The sequence below is a fragment of the Oryctolagus cuniculus genome, chromosome 2, assembly GCF_964237555.1.
Source record: "Oryctolagus cuniculus chromosome 2, mOryCun1.1, whole genome shotgun sequence".
Lineage (NCBI taxonomy): Eukaryota > Metazoa > Chordata > Mammalia > Lagomorpha > Leporidae > Oryctolagus > Oryctolagus cuniculus.
This window is the reverse complement of record NC_091433.1, coordinates 197417520-197442891: the sequence shown is the minus strand read 5'-3', so window position 1 is coordinate 197442891 and position 25372 is coordinate 197417520.

Sequence of the window (25372 nt, the reverse complement as noted above, 5' to 3'; positions counted from 1 at the left end):
ATCGCTTTCCTTAATCTCAGACGCTGGCCTCGAATCACTCTTCCCCATCACTCCCTGCCCATCGTTGCAGTGTAGGTTACGTCCTCACACCCTGGGGAAGTTTCCATGCATCTCAAGCACAGAGTAGATGCCCCTACGCTGCATCCTCCTAAAGGCATCCTTCCTCAGGTCCACAACGGATCTTGGGGGAAGGAAAAGGCATTTCTTCATCCCAAGGAAAGCATGTCTTTTCCTTTGTCAGAAATGTCATGCTATGTAAATTTTAAAACAGAAATGGTTATTCTGTTAAATAATCATGAAAAAGCTGTATTAAAAAACAAGGCTGGAAAAGGAGAAAGAACTACAAATACTCCTTGCCTCACAGTTTGAGATAGCGCTGTGGCCAGACCACCTCCAGACTCTCTGCTTGAAGTCTAAGGAGGCTGGCCGCTCCCGGCAGTCAACACTTGCCTGGCTTTGCAGTGCTGAAGCAGTGGCTAGTTGTGGATGCTTCCTAGTACTGTGTTTATTTGAAAACAGGGATAGCATGAAGGCTGTGTTTTGTTACCAGGCAATCTGTAGTGGTAGATGCACAAATTTCCACTGATTTGTATCCATCCTAGAATGTCTTTTTCCCTCACTGGTTCAAAATGTCAAAGAAGTTGGAAGAGGGTGTGCATAGAGGATCTCAGAAGATGAACCTCATATTCCTCACAGTTCATGAGGCTGTCACTGTGCACTGCCTTTTATATTCTGTATGCTGGCTTCACAGTGGCCATGCCCACCTCCCCAGGTGCTCATGTCCTTGGCAACCCTTTCCTCTGCTCTCTTCAGTCCTCTGCCCTGGGAAAATAGTGAGCTGTGTTCTCACTGTTGCAATTCTTTTTGGCTCCATCTACAAAGCATAATTGTTTTGAGATTTATATAGATAGTTCAGCTGTTCATTCCTTACATTTACTGATTGGTATTCCCTTGTATTGATGCATCACTGTTTATTTATTTTGTTCTGATTCAATGCACAAGCTGTTGCAAATTCCAGTCCCTTTAATTTCTTTTTGTAGATCTAGATTTCCGTATCATACAGTTATCCTTCTCCTTAAAAGACATGGTGATTCCTGGCAATGCAAATCTACCTTAGGTTAACTCCTCAGGTTTTTTATGTTTAAAAAAATCACTGTTTGGGGGCCGATGCTGTGGCACAGTGGGTTAACACCCTGGCCTGAATTGCCAGCATCCCATATGGGTGCTGGTTCTAATCATGGCTGCCCCTCTTCTGATCCAGCTCTCTGCTATGGCCTGGGAGAGCAGTGGAAGATGGCCCAAGTCCTTGGGCCTCCTGCACCCATGTGGGAGACATGGAGGAAGTTCCTGGCTCCTGCCTTCAGCTCTGGCTGTTGTGGCCGTCTGGGGAATGAACCAGTGGATGGAAGACCTCTCTCTCTGTCTCTACCTCTCTCTGTAACTCTGTCTTTCAAATAAATAAAATAAATCTTAAAAAAAATCACCATTTGTCATCATTTATGGATGATCTATCCAATGAGTTTCATTTTCATTTTCAGGTGACAGTTTTTTCTTTCAGTATTCTCGGCTACTCCTCAGCTTCCTTCTGGCTTGTATTGTTGCTACAGAGAAACCTGCTGTCAACATGACCTGTGTCTTCTGTCTGTGGTAGTGTGTCTAGTGTACTCTCTCATACAGCATTTCCACGTGGAAATGGGGCAGCCCCTGACTGTGATGTTTAAAGGGGACAAGAACCTCCTACAGCAGCCCCTGCTCCCCATCTTACTCCATCACAGATTAAGTCTTATAAAATCCTTCTAAAAAAAAGTCTAACTCCATCACTGTCTGAGCTGGGATGCAAAAAAGACAGGGACAGAGATCTGGAGAGAGCAGAAAGCAGACTATTCACGGGAAATTTGCATAGAACTGGAACAAGCATCAGGAGCTCCTTGAGATTCTGATGGAGGAGACTGTTGTAGGTACCCAAGGGCACAAGTTTGGATGGAAAAGGAAGGTAAGAACCCTGAAGCAATTTGGAAAGATAGAGCTACATGTGGTGTCTTTTATCTCTTGATTTGCTTGTTTGGTTTTTGTCTAAATGCCTACCTTGCTCCAAAGACAGATTTGAAATAGTTTAATACAAAACAATTAGAGTTTTTATCCGGAAAGGAATCATTTGGCAAAAAACTAACACAATCTGGAAGACCAGAGGGAATGAGTGATGTACCAAACACATACTTAGGGCACCTTATGATTATAAAGTGAGACACCTGTGGGCTTCCCACGTGTTCAGTGAAGAGGAGCATGCTGTCCTGGAAACCAGACTTGTTTCCATTCTAGGTGGTGCTCAGTAGAGTAGGCCAACCTGGAGTTGTGAGTCTCCAAGTGTAGCTTCCAAAGTTGTGAGGTAACATGAAGTCACAGTTCTTCAGGGTACCACAGATTTTCTATATACTTTCTAGCTTATTTCTCTCAGTTGGTCATTACAAGAGCTGGAGATGGCAGGGGACAGCTTGACTCTATGTGAACATGATGGGCAGCTTCTGTGCCTCTTGGTCTCTCACTGGAGCCATTGGTACTGCATCCATGAGTGCTGCTCTGTCTATGCCTTGGTTCCAGTCTCCCAATCTTGGGGTACCTTTTCCCCCACATCATTGCCAGCTTTTGTTGTTTGTTGATTTCTGTATGACATCCATTCTAACTGGGGTGAGGTGAAACCGTGTTGTGGTTTTGATTTGCATTTCCCAGATGGCTAGTGATCTTGAGCATTTTTTCAAGTGTCTGTTGGCCATTTGAATTTCCTCTCTTTAAAATTGCCTGTTCAAGTCCTTTGCCCATTTCTTAACTGGATTGTTTGTTTTGTTGTTGAATTTCTTGAGCTCCTTATAGATTCTGGATATTAACCCCTTTTCAGTTCCATAGTTTACAAATATTTTCTCCCATTCTGTTGGTTGCCTCTTCCTTTGCTGAATGTTTCTTTTGCAGTGCAGAAGCTTCTCAGCTTGATGTAATCCCATTTGTCAATTTGGGTTTTGACAAATGGGATTTGTCATTGACAAATGACAGGTGGGATTTGCCTGGCTTTTGGCGTATTTCCCAAGAAGTCTTCGCATATGCCAAAGTCTTACAGAGTTTCCCCAATGTTCTCTAGTAATTTGATGGTACCTGGTAATAGATTTAGGTCTTTGATCCATTTTAAGTGGATTGTTGTGTAACATGAAAGGTAGGGGTTTACTCTCATACTTCTGCATGCAGACTCCAGTTTTCTCAGCACCATTTTGTTTAAGAGACTGTCCTTGCTCCAGTGATTGATTTTAGCTCCTTTGTCAAAAAATAAGTTGCTTGTAGATTCATGGATTGATTTCTGGAATTTCTATCCTGTACTATTTGTCGATATGTCTGTTTTCGTGGCTGTACCTGGCTGTTTTGATTATAAATGCCCTGCAGTATATCTTGAAATCTGTTATTGTGATGCTTCCGGCTTTGTTTTTATTGTATAAGATTGCTTTAGTTATTTATGGTCTCTTGTGTTTCCATAAGAATTTCAGCATCATTTTTTTTTTCTAGATTGAGAAGAATGTTGTTGGTATTTTGATTGGGATCACATTGAATCTGTAAATTGCTTTTGGCATTATGGACATTTTGATGATACTGATTCTTCCAATCCATGAACATGGGGAATTTTTCCATTTTTTATGTCTTCTATTTCTTTCTTTAATGTTTTGTAGCTTTCATTGTAGAAACCTTTGATGTCCTTGGTTAAATTTGTTCCAAGGTTTAATTTTTGTAGCTATTGTAAATAGGATTGCTATTCAAAGTTCTTTTTAGCCTTCTTTGTGCTTCACAGTTTTATGTGGGTGCTCAGGCCCCTGACCTCCTTGCCATGGTCAAAGTCAGTAGGGACAACCCGTTTTTCCCTGTGCTACAGTCTCTGTATCACAGGTGATACAAGAGGCACTGGCTGAATGTTGCTCTCTCCCTGCCACTGCTGCCTGTACTGCTGAGATAATGGCATCCTGTCTCCACCAGTTGCTATATATGTGTGCACCAAGGATTCCACAGCTGCTGCTTGTGCCAAAAATGGCACCCATCCTCTCTCAGCCTGGTGCCAAGCACAATTGTAGAGGATGGTGTTAGAGAAATGTGCCTCTTTTATTTCCACTGGGTCCATGAGTTCTCTCTAAGCCCTGGAGCTCCAGGCCAGATTCATGCCATGCTGTTCCTCCCTTGTGCTGTGTCAGCACAAATTTCTGCTTTCTAATCTCACCTCAGTCTCCAGCCTGGAGCCCTCTCCAGCTCTGGTCTGCTGGAGTCTTGTGTTGTGTTTCTGTGTTGCATATCTGCAGCTTGCACACAGGTCCATAGCCTTCCTCTTCCTTCTGTAGAATTTCCACTACAGTTTTCTCTCTGATTCTCACCTGAAAGTGCACTTCCTACACTTTTTTTTAAAGTATTTATCCCTAGCCTAGTGCAGTATGCTATTCCCCATTCTTCGATCTTGGAGTCCTCCTGGGTGCTTTCTAAAACTCATCTCAATGATTCTTGTTCACACTTAATTGGGAAGCACTTTATGGAAAACAGACCTCAGCAAAATGAGTGTCAACATGTGAATCAAACCCCAAGGAGCAATGAATAGTTGGAAATGGTATGTTATTTTTCAATAAAGGATATTAAGACTAGGATTGTTTATCCATCATCCCAAATTCAAAGATTTGACCAACTATTTTTCTCAAGACTGATTATCATATATCAGACTATATACTAAAAGGGTCACAGATGTCTTTGTGTTAGTCAAGAATCTGTTGCAAGGGACAGAAAGTCACTTTTTGAGCAAGTGTTTAAGATGTTTCCAGTTTTGGAGCATTTTGTATTTCAGACTTTTGGATATGGGTGCTCAATCTGTAGCAATAGTGAACGCTTACTGACAATGTGTTATTTTCCAGAGCAACAGAACCCGTATACATAAAATGAGATTAAGGGAAGTGCCTCACTTGATTATGGGGGCTATGACTCTGACAATCTGTAAGTTGGATACTGTGGATTTGTGTGGTATAGTCCAGTCCAAATCTGATGGCCTGAGAACCATGGGGGTTGCAATGGAGTAAATCTCACTCTGGTTCAAGGGCTGGAGAAGGAAAGAGCTGCTGTAGGACTGGTGCTTTCTTCCTCTGCCATTTGTTCTGTCCAAATGGCCACAATAGGCCAGCTTCAGCAAGGTCTCCCAAAGGGTTGCAGGGACCTATGAACTTGGGCCATCTCCCACTGCTTTTTTCTGGCCACTAGCAGGGAGCTGGATCAGAAGTGGAATGATATGAACTGGTGTGCATATGGGATGCTGGTGTCTCAGGCAGTGGCTTTACCTCCTGTGCTGCAATTGTAGCCCTATACATAATCTCTTATATGCTTTTGAAAATTGTTTATTTATGAGGATATCTATTTTTTTCATAAAGATTGTTTTGTCTGCCTTACTTGTGGGAAGTTCACTCTGGGTGGATGAGTGGGTGATTGAGTAATTGAATGGTAGGTAAATGAATGAATGGATATATGAATGGGTAGATGAATGGACAGATGGACAGATGGATAGATATGGATGGGTACTTGAATATTGGATATATGGGTAGATGGATAGATGGGTGAATGGATAGCTGTCTGGGTGGGCAAATATATGGGTAAATGGTTGGGTTTGTAGATGGATGGATGGATTGTGGAATGATGGATGGATAGGTGGTTGGATTGATTAGTGAATGGATGGATGGATAGATGGGTGGTTGGATGGATGACTGTGTGGATAGTTGGGTGGTGGGTGGGTAGGTGTATGAACGGGGGGATGGGCATGTGAATGAAAAGATCTATGGCTAGGAAGGAGGGTGGGTGAATGGATTGTTGGATGGATGGAAGGTTAGGTAGACGGATGGATGTCAGATGACACTGGTTGTGCTCTGGTGCACTTTTTCCTGGGGAGAGTGAAGACTGACTAATCTTATCAGTGCTTGCACCTTAGGATCATACCAGGACACAACACTAATAAAAACATCTGTGGCTACTGTTCAGCCTTTGTGTGTCAGGCACTGACTTACATTTCCTGGGAGGTGATGTGTTGACAAAATATAAACTCAGGGGACAGTCCAATCTTGAGCCTCCTCCATGCACTTTTTATTTATTTTTTGGCAGGCAGAGTTAGACAGTGAGAGAGAGAGACAGAGAGAAAGGTCTTCCTTCTGTTGGTTCACTCCCCAGTTGGCCACAATGGCTGGTGCTGTGCTGATCCGAAGCCAGGAGCCAGGTGCTTCCTCCTGGTCTCCCATGCAGGTGCAGGGCCCAAGGACCTGGGCCATCCTCTACTGTACTCCCAGGCCACAGCAGAGAGCTGGACTGGAAGAGGAACAGCTGGGACAGAACCGGCGCCCCATCCGGGACTAGAACCTGGGATACCGGCGCCGCAGGCGGAGGATTAGCCTAGTGAGCTGTGGCACCGTCCCGCCTCCATATACTTTTCACATGATCCTGAACAAGTTACTCTGACCTCAGTTTCTTCATTTTTAAAATGGGGATATGTATCCTCTGGGACTTTTGTAAAAGAATAAATTTTGTAGAAAATGCTTAAAAAGATTCAAGAAATGTTAGGTGGTTTTCTCTCCCTTTTTGTCAAAATAGAATGTATACTATGGCCTCCAACCCTTTTACTTCCCAAGTGTGTTATTACATAATTTCCTTATGTTTAGATCAGATAAAGTATAGAATGGCAGTCAGTTTCCTTCTTTACCGAAAATCATTTCATTTGGATAACAAATGTTTGAAACCTCTTCTTAATATCAAATACTATTTAAAGTAGATCACACACCCTTACTCTGCTGTCCTTGGAGTAGCACTTTAGCAACAGGATCAGTGATCAATACCATTGTTCTGCTCAGTTGCCTGATGGTTGAATGTTTCCAATTCAGATAATTTTGATCTATGATTAAGTCTCAGAATTCAGTATACTATTATTTTTATTCTCTATTTGGGAATATTTCTTATTCTCAAGCATTTTGCTTTTGATTTCATTTGTAATATTCACCCAAACCAGCAGATTGAGGAAAATTTTGTGTAATTCCTAGAAGGTATCTTGCATGTAGGCTGCATCACTATTTGTAGAAAGAAAACTGGTTTAGATAGCAGTTGTCCAGCTTCACCTCCCACTGTAATTTTCCCACAGCTTATGTCTCAGTGTTAGTCTGCTTGATCTTCCTTGTGTCCTGTTGAACTCCAAGTACTCAGCCTGGGTACCCATTCTCTCCATTGTCCACAGTGAATGTCTACAACTTGTGGTGACTTCCCTGTTGGTAATAATCACATGTTCTGAAATCTACATTTCTGTCTGCTTATTATATCAAAACTGGTGTGCTTCTTCTTCATCAATTCGTTCTGAGCTCCAAAGACAGGTAAGGGTCAGGTCCATAATTTTTTTTTTTTGATTTCACATTTTTATAACATAATTGGTTATAACACCATAATAGTTTTATGGCATCACAGTGGAAGTTTATAACATCACAATGATAGTTTATGATGTCACAATTATTACATCACAATGGCATATTCATGATGTCACAATGGCATTTATGGCTTCAAAGTTCAATTAACATTTGCATCTTTATGAAATCACAATTATATATGTATCATGGTATAAATCACAATATTGTCATCACAGTGGCTTTCATTTTTTTTTAACTTTTATTTAATGATCAGAGTCAGTGAACTCAGGGGGCTTCCATAGCCTTGGCAACTCATGGCAAGAGCCTAGGGTGATTACTGATGCCATAAACAAGAGTGTCAATTTGTTAAGTCAACAACAGGAGTCACTGTGCACTTACCCCTCATGTAGGATCTTTGTCCTTAGTGTGCTGTACATTGAGATCTAATGCTATAACTAGTACTCAAACAGTATTTTTCACTTTATGTTTCCGTGTGGGAGCAAACTGTTGAAATCTTTACTTATTGTATGCTAAACTGATCTTCTGTATATAAAGAGAATCGAAAATGAATCTTGATATGAATGGAAGGGGCGAGGGAGTGGATAAGGGGAGGGTTGCGGGTGGGAGGGACGTTGTGGGGGGGAAGCCATTGTAGTCAGGTCCATAATTTTGATATTTCTACACCATCTGGAGTAACAGCTATGTTAGACAGCTTTTAAAAGTGTTTGAATTGCCGGCGCCACGGCTCACTAGGCTAATCCTCCGCCTAGCGGCGCCGGCACACCGGGTTCTAGTCCCGGTCGGGGCGCCGGATTCTGTCCCGGTTGCCCCTCTTCCAGGCCAGCCCTCTGCTGTGGCCCGGGAGTGCAGTGGAGGATGGCCCAGGTGCTTGGGCCCTGCACCCCATGGGAGACCAGGAAAAGCACCTGGCTCCTGGCTCCTGCCTTTGGATCAGCGCGGTGCGCCGGCCGTAGCGCGCCGGCCGCGGCGGCCATTGGAGGGTGAACCAACGGCAAAGGAAGACCTTTCTCTCTGTCTCTCTCTCTCACTGTCCACTCTGCCTGTCAAAAAAAAAAAGTGTTTGAATTAAACTGAAGTATAAAAGAAATAAAGTCCCATGATACACGTTATGGTAACCTCCCAAAGATATCTGTATTCCAAATGTGCTGCTTACTTTGCAGATTAAGTTAAGGACTCTGAGGTGGGAGATTAACCTGGTCCATGTGGTAGAGTCCAATATAGTCATACAGATCCCTAAAAGTGGAGAAATGTAACACTGCTAGCTTTAATGATGGAGGAAAGTGCCATAAGTGAAGGAGTGCAGACTGTCTCTAGACGACGGAAAAGGTGAGAAAATAAATATTTCCCAGGAGTCTTCAGAGAGAAGCAGCTCTGCCAACATCTCTGTTTTAGCCCAGTGGGACTATATTAGACTTCTGACGCACAGAACTGTAAGATAATAAACTCATGTTTTTTTAAGCCACCATGTTCAAGGCAATTTGTGATGACAGAATAGAAACTTTTAAAAAATATTAAAACATCAATTTAGCTTTTTTTGTTTTGCGTTAGAAACTTAACAGAGGTACCAAGCCTTGGGATGTTGTAAGGAACAACTGCAGCTAAAGGGCGTGGGATCATGTGGTCAGCTTTGTGATCACTTTGTGGCCTGTCTCATCAAGAGGCTCAGGGAATGGAATGGGCTGTTTCAGGAAGCAAACTCAAGTATGTGTGAATAGAAGGGCACTGTGTTCAGTAGTGGAGTTGGGGTAGGGAGATGCAATAATAGAAGGAGTCCTGAATGCAAATGTTTTTGAGTTCTTACTGTAAATCTACCAGAGACTTAACACTGGACAGGTGCTTTTCTGAATGGACATGGCAGAAGCCAAAGCTCAAACAAATAAAGACCGGCCTGTTACAGCGAGCTGAGAAAATGCCCATTTTTTTTTTTTTTTTTACCACATCTCCTTCACCCTTCTCCTTTTTGGAACTTCCACTCGTTGACATCTTACACATGTCAGCACAAATCAAAAAGACTTTAGGAACAGGAAGAAATGAGAAATGAGAAGATTATCACACCTCAATTCTTATTAACCACCACTAAGAATTGTTGTGGACTTTATTTTGGTGGTGGTGAATTTAGACTGACTGGTGCTATGATCTGGGAAGTGGCTCCTGTCCAATAAATCATTACTGTGTTTAGGGGATGTTAGTTCCCATCATTTTAAAGAAAGCAATGAAAACACCAAGTTCTTACCAGATGGTTATAGTATAGTTTTTATTTAAAATGTTTTATTTATAAAAGAGAACAAATGTTATGTATTTAATATATATACAGTTTTAAGAGCATAATGATACTTTATACCATACCCACCCTCCTCCCACCCCCTCTCCTTTTATTTTTCTTTTAATTTTTACAGTGACATGCTTTCAGTTTTCTTTATAATAACAAGCTTAACTCTCCACTAAATTATGAATTCAACAAGTAGTAAGCAGAAAAACCTGAGCCTCAAGAGTATAGACTTGGGCTATAAATAATAAATCTCAAAATGTCAATTTTGCTCATATGCATTGCATTTTTGTACTATGTATATTAGTTATTACCAATCAGGGAAAATATGATATTTGTGTTTTTGTACTGATTTATTTCAATAAGGATAATGGTCCCCAGTTGCATCCATTTTGTTGCAAAATACAGGATTTCATTATTTTTTATGGCTGGGTACTATTCAATCATGTACATATATCATAATTTTTTATCCATCAGCAGTTGATGGACATCTTGATTGATTACATGTCTTAGCTATTTTGAGTTGAGCTGCTGTAAATATGAGAGTTCAGAGAACTCTTTCATATGCTGATTTCATTTCCTTTGTGTAAACGCTCAGTAGTGTGATGGTAGGGTCAAATGGTAGATCTATTTTCAGGTTTCTGAGGAATCTCCATACTGTCTTCCATAATGGTTGTACTATTTCCCATAACCACTAACATTATATTAGGGTACCTTTTCCCTCACATGTTTGCCAGTGTTTATTATTTTTTGAATTTTGGATGATAGCCTTTCTAAAAACAGGGGTAAGGTGAAACCTCATTGTGGTTTTTATTTGCATTTTCATGATGGGTGATGATCCTGAACATCTTTTCATGTGTCTGTTGGCCATTTGTGTTTCACCAATAGCACATTTGTTGACTGGTTGTTTGTTTTGTTATTGAGCTTCTTGAGCTCATTATATATTCTGGATATTAATCTTTTGTCAGGTGTATAGTTTGAAAATCTTTTCTCCTCTTCTGTCAGTTGCCACTTTGTTGAATGTTTCATTTGTGTTGCAGAAACTTCTTAGCTTGATGTAGTATCATTTGTCTATTTTGGCCTTTATTGCCTAGATTTCTGGGGTCTTATCCAAGAAGTCTTTGCCCATGGCAATGTGTTGCACTGTTTCCTATCTGTTTTACTCTAGTGATTTGATAGTTTATGTTCTTAGATTTAGATCCTGAATCCATTGTGAATTGACTTTTGTATAGGGTGTAAGGTAGGGGTCTTGTTTCATACTTCTGCATGCAGAGATCCAATGTTCCCAGCACTATTTGTTGAAGAGACTGTCCTTCCTCCAGAAAGTGATTTTAATTCATTTGTCAAAGATTAGTTGCTTGTAGATGCATGAATTAATTTCTGGAGTCTCCAGTCTGTTCCATTGGTTGACATGTGCATTTTTGTGATAGTACCCAGCTATGACTGCCCTGTCTGTAATTATGACTGCCCTGTAATAAGTTTTGAAATCAGGAATTTTGATGCCTCCAACTTTATTGTTCAGAATTGCTTTAGAGTTTGTTGTGATTACATATGAATGTTAGTGTAGTTTTTTTCATAGCTGAAAAGAATATTGGTATTTTGATTGGCATTGTGTTGAATCTGTAAACTGCATCAGGTAATATGGGTATTTTGATGATATTAATACTTCCAGTCCATGAACATGGAAGATTATTCCATTTTTTGATGTCTTATTCTGCTTATTTCCTTAACATTTTATAATTTTTCATTGTAGAGAACTTTCACATCCTTTGCTAAATTTATGATAAGGTATTCAATTTTTTTATAGCTATTATGAATGGGACTAATCTTACAAGTTCTTTCTCAGTCATGGCATTGTTTATGTATACAATGGATATTATTTTTTGACTGTTGCTTTTATCTCCTGCAACTTTGCCAAATTCTCTTATGAGTTCAAATAATCTCTTAGTGGAATCTTTTGGTTCCCCTGTATATGAGATGATGTCATCTGCAAACAGAGATAATTTGAATCCCACGTTTCCCATTTGCATCCGTTTGATTTGTTTTTTCCTGTTTAATGGCTCTGGATAAAACTTCCAGAAGTATATAAAATAGTACACTTGATCTTAGCCAAAAGGCTGAGAAATTACAGTATGTTGAATAGTAATGATTAAAGAAGCATCTTGTGTGGTTCTGGATCTTAGTGTTAGTAATGCTTCTAGATTTTTTCCATTCAATATGATGCCAGCTGTGGGTTTGTCATATATCACGTTGATTGTGTTGAGAAGTGCTCCTTCTGTATCCAATTTGCTTAAGATTTTTGTAGGGAAAAGATGTATTCTTAACAAGTTCTTTATCTGCATCTATTGAGGTAATCATATGGTTTTTATTGATTAGGCCATTAATGTGATATATCAGATTTATTGATTTGCATATATTGAACCAGTCCTGCATACCAGGGATAAATCCTACTTAGTCCAGATGAATGATCTTTCTGATGTGTTTCTGGATTCAATTAGTTAGTTAGTATTTTGTTGAGGAGTTTTGCATCTATGTTAACCAGGGATATTGGTCGATAGTTCTCTTTCTTTGTTGTATCTTTTTCTGGTTTTTGAATAAAGGCAATGTTAGCCTCATAGAAGAAGTTTGGAATGATTCCCTCCCTTTATAGGAGTAAAATTGACATTTTGAGATTTGGTGAATATTTATAGCCCTGTCTGAACTGTTGAGGAACTGTAGTTTTTTTCTTCATGCTAAAAAATGCCCTGGAATAGTTTAAGAAAAGTTGGGATTAGTTGTTCTTTAAAAGTTTATTGGAATCCAGAACTGAAACCATCCGTCCTTGCCTTTTCTTTTTGGGAGGATCTTTATTGCTGACTTGATCTCTGTCTTTTTTATAGGTCTGTTTGGTTTTCTATATCATTATGATTCAATTTTGGTGAATTGTATGTGTCCACAAATTTATCCATTTCTTCTAGATTTTCTTAATTGTTGGTACATAGCTGTTTGTAGTAATTACTGATGATTCCTTTTTATTTCTGTGATATTAGTGTAGCATCTCCTTTTTTGTCTGACTTTATTAATTTCATTTTCTGCTTTTTTTTTAGTTGGGCTCTTTTTGTATCAATTTTGTTTATATTTTTAGAAACCAGCTTTTCATTTCACTGATCTTTTGTATTGTTTGTTTCAATTTTACTTATTTCTTTACTTTTCATTGTTTCTTTCCTCCTACTAATTTTGGGTTTGGTTTGTTCTTGTTTCTTTAGATCTCTGGGATGCATTGTTAGATCATTTATTTGTTGCCTTTCCAATTTCTTGATGTAGGGACTAATTGCTTTATATTTCCCTCTTATCATTGCTTTTGCTATAACCCATAAGTTTTGATATGCTGTATTGTCATATTCATCTGTTTCTAGGAAGTTTTCGATTTCTCGTTTGATTTCTTCTGTAACCCACTGTCGTTCAGGAGCGTATTATTTAGTTTCCATGTGTTTGCATGTTTTCTAGAGTTTCTTAAGATGTTAATTGTCAGCTTCATTCCATTGTGGTCAGAAAAGATACATGGTATGATTTCAATTTTTTTGAATTTGCTGAGACTAGCTTTATGGCATAGTCTATAGCACAGAAAGTTACATGCACTGAGAGGAATGTATATTCTGTAGTTGTGAGATGAAATGTCCTGTAGATATCAGTTATATCCATTTGATCAATAATAGATTACCTCTATTTTTTCTTTGTTTATTTGTTGACATGTCCATTGATGAAAGTGGAGTATTGAAGTCCTCCGTTATTATTGTATTAGAGCCTATGTCTCACTTTAAATCTGTTAACATTTGTTTTAAATAGCCAGGTGCCTTTGCATTGCATGCATATACATTTTTTCTTTTTCTTTTTTGATTCGTTTTATTCACTCAAGAAGCTGAGACATAGAGATTGAGAGGGAGGGAGGGAGGAAGAGAGAGTGAGAGTGAGGTCTTCCTTCTGCTTGTTCACTCCCCAGATGGCTGTATCAGCCAGGGGTGGACCAGGCTGAAACCAAGAGTCAAGGGCTTCTTCTGGGTCTCCCAGGTGGGTTCAGGGACCAAAGCCCTTGGGCCATCCTATGCTGCTTTACCAGGCCATTAGCAGAGAGCTGGATCAGAAGTGGAGCAGTTGGGACTTAAACCAGTGCCTGTATGGGATGCAGGCACCTCATGTGGAGACTTAACCTACTATACCACAGTTCTGGCCTTGGATGCATACACATTTACTATAGTCACAGCTTTCTGTTGAATTGATCTCTTAATCATTTCAGAATAGTTGCCTTTGTCTGTTTTAACAGTTTTCTGTTAAAGTATATTTTGTCTGATATTTGGATGGCTATTTCTGCCAGTTTTTACTTTCTATTAGCATGATATTTAATTTTTTGCCCTTTTACTTTAAGTTTGTGTGTATCTTTGTGGGTGAGGTGTGTTTCTTGTAGGCAGCAAGTAGATGGGTCTTGTTTTTTTTTTTTTTTAACCTATTGAGTCATCTGTGTCTTTAATTGGAGAAGTTCAGCTATTTACATTCAAGATTATTATTGATACACCTTGCTCCTGCCATTTTTCTAAAGGATTCCTATTGTTCTTTTATTTACTTTGTGCTTTTATTAGATATTATGCCTTCACATTCTTTCATGATGCTCTCTTCCTCTGTGTCTGTGTATAATACATCCTTAAGTATCATTTGTAAGACTGGAGGAATGGTGACAAATTCTTTCAAATTTCTGTTTGCTGTGTAAGGTTTTATTTCACCTTCATTTATCAATGAGAGCTTTGCTGGATACAGTATTCTAGGTTGATAGTTGTTTTCTTTTAGGACTTGGACCATGTCTGTCCTTTCTCTCCTAGCCTAAAGGGTTTTGGATGAGGAATCAGATGTCAATCTAATTGGAGATCTTTGGAAGGTACACTGATGTTTCATACACATTTTTGAATGTTTTCTTTGTGTTTTACTGTTTAAAGTTTGACTATCACGTGCCATGGTGAAGATCTGTGGGGAGCAACTGAGACTAGACTAAGTTACTGGAATTAAGACTTATTCTATGCATCTGCTCTCCCACAATATGGCGCTGGGGAGGAGTAAACTTCTACGCAGCTGCCTCTCGCCAATTTGACTGATAAGCTGCAGGAGCTGATCCTGCTCCTGATTGGAGGAGAGCAGTGTGCTCGGCGTGTGGGCAGCAGAGTTGGGATTGGTGGAAGAGGACTATAAAGGAGGAGAGAGACAACATGCACCGGGGAACATCTGAAGGAACACCTGAGCAGCCCCTGAGAACCGGCCGGTGGTGTGCCGCTCCTCCGCGGAAGCGGGGAAAGTGGCAGGGGGGGCCGCCCCTCCACGGAGGTGGAGGGGTCGGCAGCCAAGCCTGGAAGGACCAGCAGCAAACCCGGGAAGGGCCGAGCAGACAGAAGAACAGCACAGGGTCCAGTGTCGTTCCTCCGCGAATGGGGGAGCGACAAGATCTTTTCTGATAATATTTATTAGGAGTTGTATGTGCTTCCTGTGTTTAGATGTCCCTTTTCCCTCCAAATTAGTCAATGTTTTTTGCTATTATTTCACTGAATAGGTTTTCTAATTCATTTTCTCTTTCCACACCTTCAGGATCTCCTATTATGTGTATGTCTGGTCATTTGATAATATCCCATAAATCTTGAACACTATTTTCATTTTTTCTAATTTTTTCTTTTTTTGTCTGTTTCTAAGGCTTTGTCTTCTAGTTAAGGTATTGTTTATTATGCCTCACCAAATCTATTGTTGATGCTTTCCACTGTATTTTTTACTTGACATATTGAATTCTTCATTTCCAATATGTTATATTCCTCTTAACTATCTCTATCTCAGTAGAAAGGCTCATCCATGTCATGGTTGGCTTTCTTTAACTCATGCTTTTGCTTCTCTGTGTTTTTGAGTAATGTTATGTTAAGATCTTTTTTTGAATTCCTTTTCAGGCATTTCATCAGTCTCTTCTTCACATTCTAACACTGAGTGCTGTTATAATCCTTTTGGGGGTCATTGTCTTTTTCATGTTTCTTGTATTTGTATGTTTATTTTTTAGGCATTTGTGGAAACACTTGTTGGTTTTCTCCTCTGAAATCTTTTGTCTTTGAAATATCCCTCTGTGGGTTTGTGGACATTCTGCTTCTTCATCAGCTATCCCAAGGCTGAGTGGGTCCAGGTAGCTCTGCCCTGCAGATGTGGCATGAGTCCAGAGGGACTCCGTAGTTGGCCGTGAGAGATCTGCTCTGTAATCACTAGTAGGTAGGGTATGATTGCTTTGGCTGCCATAATTACAGACTCAGCTACTCTCTGCCGGTGTCACCAACCGCCCAGGGTAAGCCAAAAGTGCCTGTGCTCTGCACTCATTCCGACACATGAACCACACAAAGGATCTGTGTGCTTCTCCATGTCAGTATGGAGACTTCTGTGATGACCTGCCCCAGGCACTCAGGGAACTACCACACATAGCGACTGTCCAGAGAGCTGGTTACACGCCACACACTATCACACAGTCACAGAATTCCCATATTCACAGCTCACGGTGCTCCCTGAGTCACAGGGATTAGGACATCGACTCTCAGCCCCGTGAGCCTCCCTGTCCCTGGAGGGAGCTGAGGTTTTTCAGATTCAGCTACATGCCCAATAGAACTTTGTCAGTTTTCTGCCTTGGCAGGTTGATTCCAGGCACCTTGAGTGCGTCACCACACCTAAGTGGGTGCTCTGCCACCTGCCAACCCTCCAAGCCAGACTCAAAGTCAGTGGGGACTGCAGGTTTACCCCTCTGATAAAATCTCCCAGTCACTCGTGGGCCCTAATAGCCTCTACTCACCTTATTCAAATAGTGCTTCCTCCCTCCTAGTCACTGGAAACTCTTGTGGGAGGATGGGGAGAAAGCAACATGCTCTCCCTTCCTGGGGTTAGGTGGGCACCTTGCTCCTGACTAGTGCTGCAGGCTGGTTTCAAAGTCAGCGTGTCTGTCAGTTTTCCTCAGGCAATATCAGCAGTGACATGGGCTGCCTCAGGCTCCTCTTACCTTGCTCCAAGAAGATGGCGTCTTCTCCAGCCACTGGCTGTGGGAGTCACTGGTCCTCTAGTGAAACTTAGAAATATTGAGCTTTCTGTGATAGGCGGTTGCTGCAGAGGTTAAGATGCTGGTTGGGACACTTGCATCCCATACTGGAGTACCCGGGTCCTGGCTTCTGATGCCATCTTCCTGCTAATGCACATTCTGGAAGGCAGCAGGTGGTGGATCACGTACTTAGGTCCTTACCAGCCACACTGGAGACGCAGATTGATTTTTCTGGTTCCTCTGTTCAGCCTGGTCCAGCACTGGTATTTGGGGAGTGAACCAGTGGATGGGAGATTTCTGCTTTTGAAATATATTAAAATATTGATTTCCATCAAATTTCCCATTAAAATAAACTTCTTTTCCCCAAAATATTCTTCTTCCTTTTTATAACCATTTTTAAGAATTCAGTACAAAGTTCATCCCTTCTGTGAAATCCTCTGAATTTCTTCAGCTTTCAGTTATTTTTTCCTTATTTGAGTTAAACAAAACTTGTCCATATTTCTCACCTGGTTGTATCCCCTCTGGAAGATGAGTGAATAACTTGCTGTGTGCATATTTTGCTTCCCAAGTAGACAGGAAGTTCACTAGAGTTGGGGCTTTCTATTTATTGATTCATTCCACACATTTGTATTTCTAGCTTCTGGGGCCCTGTAAGGAAGATTCTTATTACCAAAGTCACAGTGTGTTTGGTTCTGAGGACAAAAATGAAGAAATGTGATCAGTAGTGACTCAGGGTTGGGAGGGAGTTATTGTATCTTTGGTGGTTATGGAAAGCTTCTCCAGGATGATGTCAGGAGCCAGTCCATGCCTGGAAGCAATGTCAAGAGATGGGAGGACTCAGAGAAGTGGTGGACCTGCTGTAGTCCATGTCCTCAGGAAAGGAGAAGAATGGCGTGGCTGTCTGGGTGGGAAATGGTGCAGTCGGCATGGGGTGACAGTGGGGGAAAGTTGATGGAGGTAGGTATGTCTGCCTTGGGGAGGCAGAACTGTGGTGCTGCTGCTGCAATAGATGTAACTGCACAAATTGTCTTTGTATTGTACTTGGTGACCAGTAATCATTGTTGAAGAACAGAAAGGAAAGAATAAATTGTTCAGAGAACTATGAAGACTTTGGTGCAGTAAAGCTTCAAGCATTTCCTGATGTTTTTCCTCAGTTTTCATTGACTATGTGATGATGTAAATGATTCTTCTACTTAGAATTCTTCTGGAACATTATCATAGTTACATAAATAATGAGGTGGAGCCAGAGAAAACTTACAACCATGGAACTGCATAAAACAGAAAGAAGAGTGAGCGGAGAGATGAGAAATCAGATTCTACTTCTTCTTGATCAGTTTACTGTGTGTCATCAGGGAAGGGCCTTAACTAACATGTGTCTCTGTGATCTCACCGTTACACTGACTTCCAAGGGATGGTAGATTGCTGGGATGCTGGCCCCATGTGAGCAAGAGTTCAAAGTCACATAAAACAGACAAATGCAAGACAGTTGTTCTACAGCAGTTATTCTAAGATAGAGACATAAATGGAGGGTAGGTACTGGCGGAAAAAAGAAACAATACATACACACACATACACAAAGAAGCACACCTGAATTTTAGGTGCTGTGTGTAATTCTTTCTTTTAAGCATACAGGGATTTAATACTGGAAGTGAGTACTCAAAATACTCGATGGAAGGACTATAGGAGTGGGAGACAAAGGACTACCATTAGGCTACCAGTTTCAAGTTTACCTGACAACACGCACCGTGGTACAGAAGCCAGGGGGCTGCTGCCCTTGCCACCATCACAGCTGCCTCCCATCCTCCAGATGGGGTGACAGGATGTGGGGATGAGGAGACACTGCCTCCAAACAGTGCTGTCTGCTGGAACTTTCTCATTATTATGGGTTGAACTGTGTGTTGAAGTCTTATCCCCTGGTACTTGTGAATGTGACATTATAAGGGCGCTTTGGAGAATTCATGGAGAATTTGCATTCTCTTTAAATTACATTTTCCATGGACTTTTTGTAGCCCACTTGTCTTTGGCATAGGGGCCTTTGCAGATGTAATTAGTTAAGATGAGGTAATTATGGATCAGGGTGGGCCCTATGCCCAGTGACTGGTGTTCTTGTAAGAGGAGGAGAGAGAAATGGGGGGAGGACCCCATGTGCAGATAGAAGGAGGCATTGAAGTGATACAGTTGTAAGCCAAGAGATGCTGACGACTGCAGTAACCACCAGCAATTAGAGAGTGTGGTCCTGACAACACCTTGACTTTGGACTTCAGGCTTCCAGAACTCTGAGAGAGTAAGTTTCTGTTGTTTTAAGTCACTACGTTTATGCTTCTCTATTAGCTTGAGCTGTATGTTCATCGTTTTTCTATGAAAATGAAGCACCTGACACTGAGTACTTCATAAAGAAAGACTTACTCAGTTCAGAGTGTCAGAGGCAGAAAGTCTAAATGGCACAATGCTGGCTCTGTTGAGGGCCCCTTAGCTGTGACACATGGCAGATGACATCCTGGTAGGAGCAGGTGCAAGAGGGAGTAATCATAGGTGAGTCAAGAAATGGGAGCAGACCGCAACAGATAGTGACCTCCTGCTAGAACCCATCTCATAAAGGTCCCACTGACTGTTAGCATTGCCACACTGAGTACCAAGCTCCCAGTACACTAACCCTTGGAAGATGCACCACATCCAAACTGAATTCAACCATAGCAGGCTGCCATGACAGCCTTCTAAAGACTGGCTAGGTTAAGCAATGAAGCTCAGTGTCTCACAGTTCTGGAGGCTGGTTTCCCAGAGCAGGGGCGGGCCTTTCCCTGGCTTGTGGGCGGCTGTCTTATCGTATCCGACAGCCCTAACACCATCACTTTGGGATCTAGGATTTCAACAGATGAAGTCTGGCAGCCATGATTCAGGTGCTTTGTCCCAGCAGCCCCATGAGGTAATCAAGGCTTCTGTGTGCGAGACCGCAGGGAGCAGAAGCCACGTAAAAGGCAGATGGAAAAGTGCTGGCATCGGGGAGCTTTTGAGGCTCTCGTAGCTGCAGCAGCCTTCACATGTGAAATGCTGAGCAGGTCCTGAAGGACAGCCAGCTGCCTCAGAAGTCAAATGGGCATGGTGACGGCTGCACTCTGACTCTAACAGTGCTGCAGAGGCGACGGCTGCACTCTGACCCTAACAACCCTAAGGAGGTGACGGGCTGACTCTAACAATGCTGCAGAGGCGACGGCTGCACTCTGACCCTTACAACCCTAAGGAGGTGACGGGCTGACTCTAACAATGCTGCGGAGGCGACGGCTGCACTCCGACCCTTACAACCCTAAGGAGGTGACGGGCTGACTCTAAGAACGCTGCGGAGGCGACGGCTGCACTCTGACCCTAACAACCCTAAGGAGGTGATGGGCTGACTCTAAGAACGCTGCGGAGGCGACGGCTGCACTCTGACCCTAACAACCCTAAGGAGGTGACGGGCTGACTCTAACAACGCTGCAGAGGTGACGGCTGCACTCTGACCCTAACAACCCTAAGGAGGTGACGGGCTGACTCTAACAATGCTGCAGAGGCGACGGCTGCACTCTGACCCTTACAACCCTAAGGAGGTGACGGGCTGACTCTAAGAACGCTGCGGAGGTGACGGCTGCACTCTGACCCTAACAACCCTAAGGAGGTGACGGGCTGCACTCTACAACGCTGCAAAGGCGACGGGCTGCTCTCTGACTCTAACACCCTGCAGAGGTCAGGATCTAGTACGGCGATGGCCCATGTGGCCTCTGCTGGGCTCTTCCCATTTGGGGTGCAGCTGCCTGGCAGTGAAGCAGCTCTTTAGACCACCTGTGAGTGGATGGAGCCATGCTCAAAGGCAGTTAGTTCTCCCTTCCCTCCCACCTGGCTGGTCACTCAGCACCAGGGCCTGTATCCAGTAGCCACATCCCTCCCAATTCAGAAACTTAACAGAGGAACCATATGATTGCCATGTGTTTGTATTAGCTGGGGCTCCCCAGGAAAACAGAACCACACGAGACACATCTCTTAGATCTGCCTTCCAGTGACCCTTCGCTATGTACCACACAGTTAGCCACTGAGTTTCCCCTGGAACCACCTGTGAACTGAAGTCCCTGCAAAGCCTAGAATCAGTGCAGTCGCTCTCTGCTCCTGGGCCTTCCTGACTGCCTCAGGCCTCACCCAGCATCCCTGCAGCTCCTGGGAGAGGGTGTCTTGACCTGCTTCAGTGGTTCGATCTTGTTGAGCTGTTTACTTAGTGTAAGGTTAATCTTATAAGCATAGAGTAAGATCAGAGTAGATCACTGTAAAAGTTAAGAGATAATTTGAAGGAAGGAGAAAGGGTGGGGGCAGGGGTGAGAGGAAAAGTCAGGTGGAAAGTAGCGTTATGTTCCTAAACCTAAATGCATGAATTATATGAAATTTGCCTACAATAAAAAAGTTGAAGAAAAAAGGTAGATAATCTCCAAATGCTAAAAAAAGAGTGGGGGTCTCAGACTTGGTTGTGCCGCTTGCATGGTCTTCCTCAGCCTCAGGTTCTGTCGTCTGCCGTCTTGGTCACGGTGTTGCTGAAGCAGAGTATCTGAGACAGGGTGACTTACAAAGAAAAGCTTCATTCAGCTGCTTGTTTGGGGGGAAGGAAAGACCAAGAGGAAAGTGCCAGCACCTTCTCAGCTCCTGGTGAGGACCTGGTGCTTCCTCCTGGCAAGGCAGGGAGGGGTGGGGAAGCGGTTGCATCCTGGGCTTAGCTTGTTTTTTAGCAACTCATTCTTTGGTAAGGAGACTTCCAGAAGACCTGATCTGCTCCTGCAGAACAGGCAGCATTGCCTTCGGAGCATGCTGCCCCATGGCCTATCCACTCTTAGGGGTTCTGCACCTCAACACTGCCACACTGGCGTCCAGGCTCCCAGCATGTGAACTCTTGGAGAAACATGCCCGAACCACAGCATTTGGCAAATGCAGCTTGTAGAACAGCAGTTATACAGACTGAGTGGGACAGCAGGTATAGCACTTGCCACATGGCCATGGCACCTAGCTGATCCTCCCTTTCTACCCCTTGATCTATCCCTCCCCTCCATATTTCATCATTGTGTCTCCGTGTCTAGACTTGGTCAAGGATATTACATGAAATTCAGTTTTCTTATGTCTGGTATGGCCCTGATTGATGAGTATGTTAATTTCCACTGATAGATCAGGCCCTGCTACATCTTCAAGCCACACAAAGGAGATCGCTTTGACCTTAATGTCTGGCCTTAATGTGTGGAGTTGCCAGAGCACAGCAGAGTGCTGCAGATGGGTCTGGAAGAGGAAGCTGGTGTCCAACCCTGAGGAACCTGTTAGCCAGTGCTTAGATGTCAATGCTGTCCTTTAGGTCGCGAGGAGGCAGCAGACATTTCCAAAATGGGATGTGCAGTGCGATTAGATTGGCACTTGTGTGGGGTTTGACTAGGGGGAGACTGAGGTAGGAGTGACGACCTCCAGGTGCAACACAGTGATGCACAGCAGAGCATCAGTGGGCCCAGAGAGAAGGGTGGACAAGTAACTCTGGAGCTCCTTTCGTGGGATCATGTCCGTGGAACATGGTGACCACGTGATTGGATGGGTGGAAGGGCTGTAAGTACCAAAGGGAGGTCAGGAAGGAATGTGGGTTTCTCTCCTGGGAATGTGCTGTGGGCAAGACAGTGTGTCTCTGCCCAGTGTGGACAGGTCACTGTGGGAATGCACATACCATGGTCTCCTCTAGGGCTGGCTAATCAGAAACTGTGAGGGTGGGTCCCAACAAACTTGGTGGGCGATTCTGAGACACAACACAGAGATAGGAAGTTGGGGTAGAAGAGAAGGTGTTGGTGAAGAAATGAATGCACCTGCTTTTGTGTACTTTAGGATTTGAGATGACCTTGAAGCTTGCATGCAACCGTGCCTTGCACTTGGTAACCGCAGGGCTGATGAGGAAGGGAAATGCTTCATTTTCAGGTGGGAACTTGCTGGGTCCATGGGTGGAAGTTTTAGGGATTGGCTCATTTTGCCAGGGTTTCTGATCATTTTATTTGCTCAACTCAAATAATATAGGAAAATCAGTTAAACAAACAATTTTGATATATGGCAGAGTTTCTTTCCCTGTACTTCAATAAGAAAAGATATTAAAAGAAAGCTTTTATTTCTCAAGTATAATTAAAGTCTTTGATTCAAATAATATTTGAATTTCCCTTCTGAAAAAAATGTGAAATTGAACTTTAAAACCACCTCTTGAGCAAACAGAGGATATTTCTTCTTGACATTTCAGAAGGATATTTGCACTCTGATGCCATTACACATTGTAATTATGTAATTGCACATTCTAATTACATGATCACATATGTTATGCTAATTATATAATTAGACTTAATTATAGTAATTGTACAAATACATAGAATCTGAATCAAAATGAATGAATTGCAAGCGTGGGTATGCATGCAGATTATGAACTTGTGAAATAACCTTCAAAGGTTTGGAAACTGCCTGTGGTCATTTCAGATGGCTTGATGGATACGAACACAAACCATCTCCTTTATGTACTGGTGATGTCACTCTCAGCATTTGCTGTGATTGGATCAACGTGAATGTAGATACACAAAGGAGGAGGAGGAGGGACAGGGAAGGGGCAGCCGGAGGGTGGGACGCCATTGCAGGGTCAGCAGGGTTTGAAGCCTTGCAGAAGCAGTCCAGGTCTGTCCCCTCTGCTCTGACAGTCTTCAGGATTTCAACAGGTAGAAATTCTGGGCTTTTGCCATTTGACTGCCAACTTTGAGAATGCGATGGATTCACTGTAATTACTGCTCTGTTGACCTCCCTCAGGACGGCAGATCTTTAGATAATATCTACAAACCCCGGAATGTTCATTTTCAACAGCTTCCACTGATCTTGGTCCTGGGAAAATCTGTTTGTGGAGAGTTGCTCCTTCGTGTGCTAATCTGATCCCATGTGCTTGTGTTAAGCCCACAGCCTCCCTCCTGAGAGCTGTCCTCAGTAAACGGACGCCCCAAGCAGGAGGCACATCCAGCTCCAGGGCTTCTCCAGCAGCTCACTGCACAGCATGGACAGGGAAGCAACACTTTTTTTTAAAATGTAATTTTAATTGCACGTTCTCCTAAAGACCTGCCAGAATGGCTGGTTAATTTCCCAAGGGAGCCTATTTCCGCCCCTTGTAGAATATGGAGCCTGTCTCCTGGCTGACAGTGAGTGGGATTCACTTTCTTTCCTGTTGGTGTGCAGTGGTAACCTTGCGCTGGCTGTCGCTGTCTGGAAAACGAGCAGACCAGGTGCCTCCTGTGTTTTCTCCTCTTCTCATTAGGTTACCCGGAATAACTCACACCTCTTATCTCAGCCCGTCGTGTGTCCTCAGTGGACGTGGAGAAGATGCACTCCCATAGCCCTCAGGATGGAAAGGGGTCACTCTGCTGCAGCAGGACTTTGCTTTCTGCCTTGCATTTGATTGTCTGCTAGCGTGTGACTGGCAGCCCTAGGCTTTATTGCTGCCGCAAGTGGCTGGAGCCCAGGCATGCTGCCTTCCCCTTTTGTGCACTGCACAGAAATAAGAGAAGGTACCCCCAGCTTCCCACCCCCCGTGCATGCCCGTGCATGCCCACAGCGATAAACACTGCATTCCTAGAAGAGATTGTTGAGCTGCAGTTCAGTTTCTCTTCCTCCTGGTGTGGACAGCACTGCTCTCTGGGCATTTGGTGACTCTGCCTACGTGCGATCACCAGTGTAATTTTGATGATCAGCATATCCTAATCCCAGACCTGTCACATGCCTCAGGGTGTTCCTGCCCTCAAAGACTTTGTGCACACAGGACAACACATTCCTTTCCTGCTGTGATTCCCAGTGAGTGAGCCCACCTTGTCAAAGCTGCTGAAATAGGGTGTCAAGAAACATCAAGGAACTGGAAGCCAATACTAGTTACTGGGGGACTTCTGCTGCAAGGGCAGGGAAGCAGAAGCCCTAGAGAGCAGCATTTTATAGATGAAGGATCTTCCTGGTAGCACCGTGCAGTGCAGGGCCAGAACCTGGTTTTCCAGATTTTCTTTCTGGGTTGTCTCCACTGTCCATCTGTTTGCCTTGGGTCCTGTTCATTCATGTTCCACATGGCTGTCCAATGTCTGTTACCAAACCAAACCCCGCAGGAAGCACAGAAATAAGTGACATGTTTTCATTGTTCTTTGGAGCCTGTGTTCTGACACTCACCCACTAAAGCAGGGTCAGATAAATGCCAAGGCAAGGTTAGGAAGATGAGGGGTGAAGCCTAGGATGGGTTTCTGGGAGACTTTATTAAGGGACACTTATTTTAACTTAGCCATGAAGGAGAGGCAGGACTTCAGGGTCAGCTACTCCTGTATCCCAGGAAGTGTGATACGGACCTGTGGAAGGTGAAGGGCGTGAGCTGGGATCAGCAGGTCCCCTGGGCCTGGAGCAGTCTTCAAGGACGAGTTTCTGCTGAGTCACAGAAGCCTTGCTGTGGGGATGACGGGGTTTAATCTCCTCTGGAGGGGAGGGAGGGCACTGGCCACGGTTGAGCTGGAGACAGAAATACCAAGGGTGATTTGGGAAGGTGTGTCCACTGTGGAG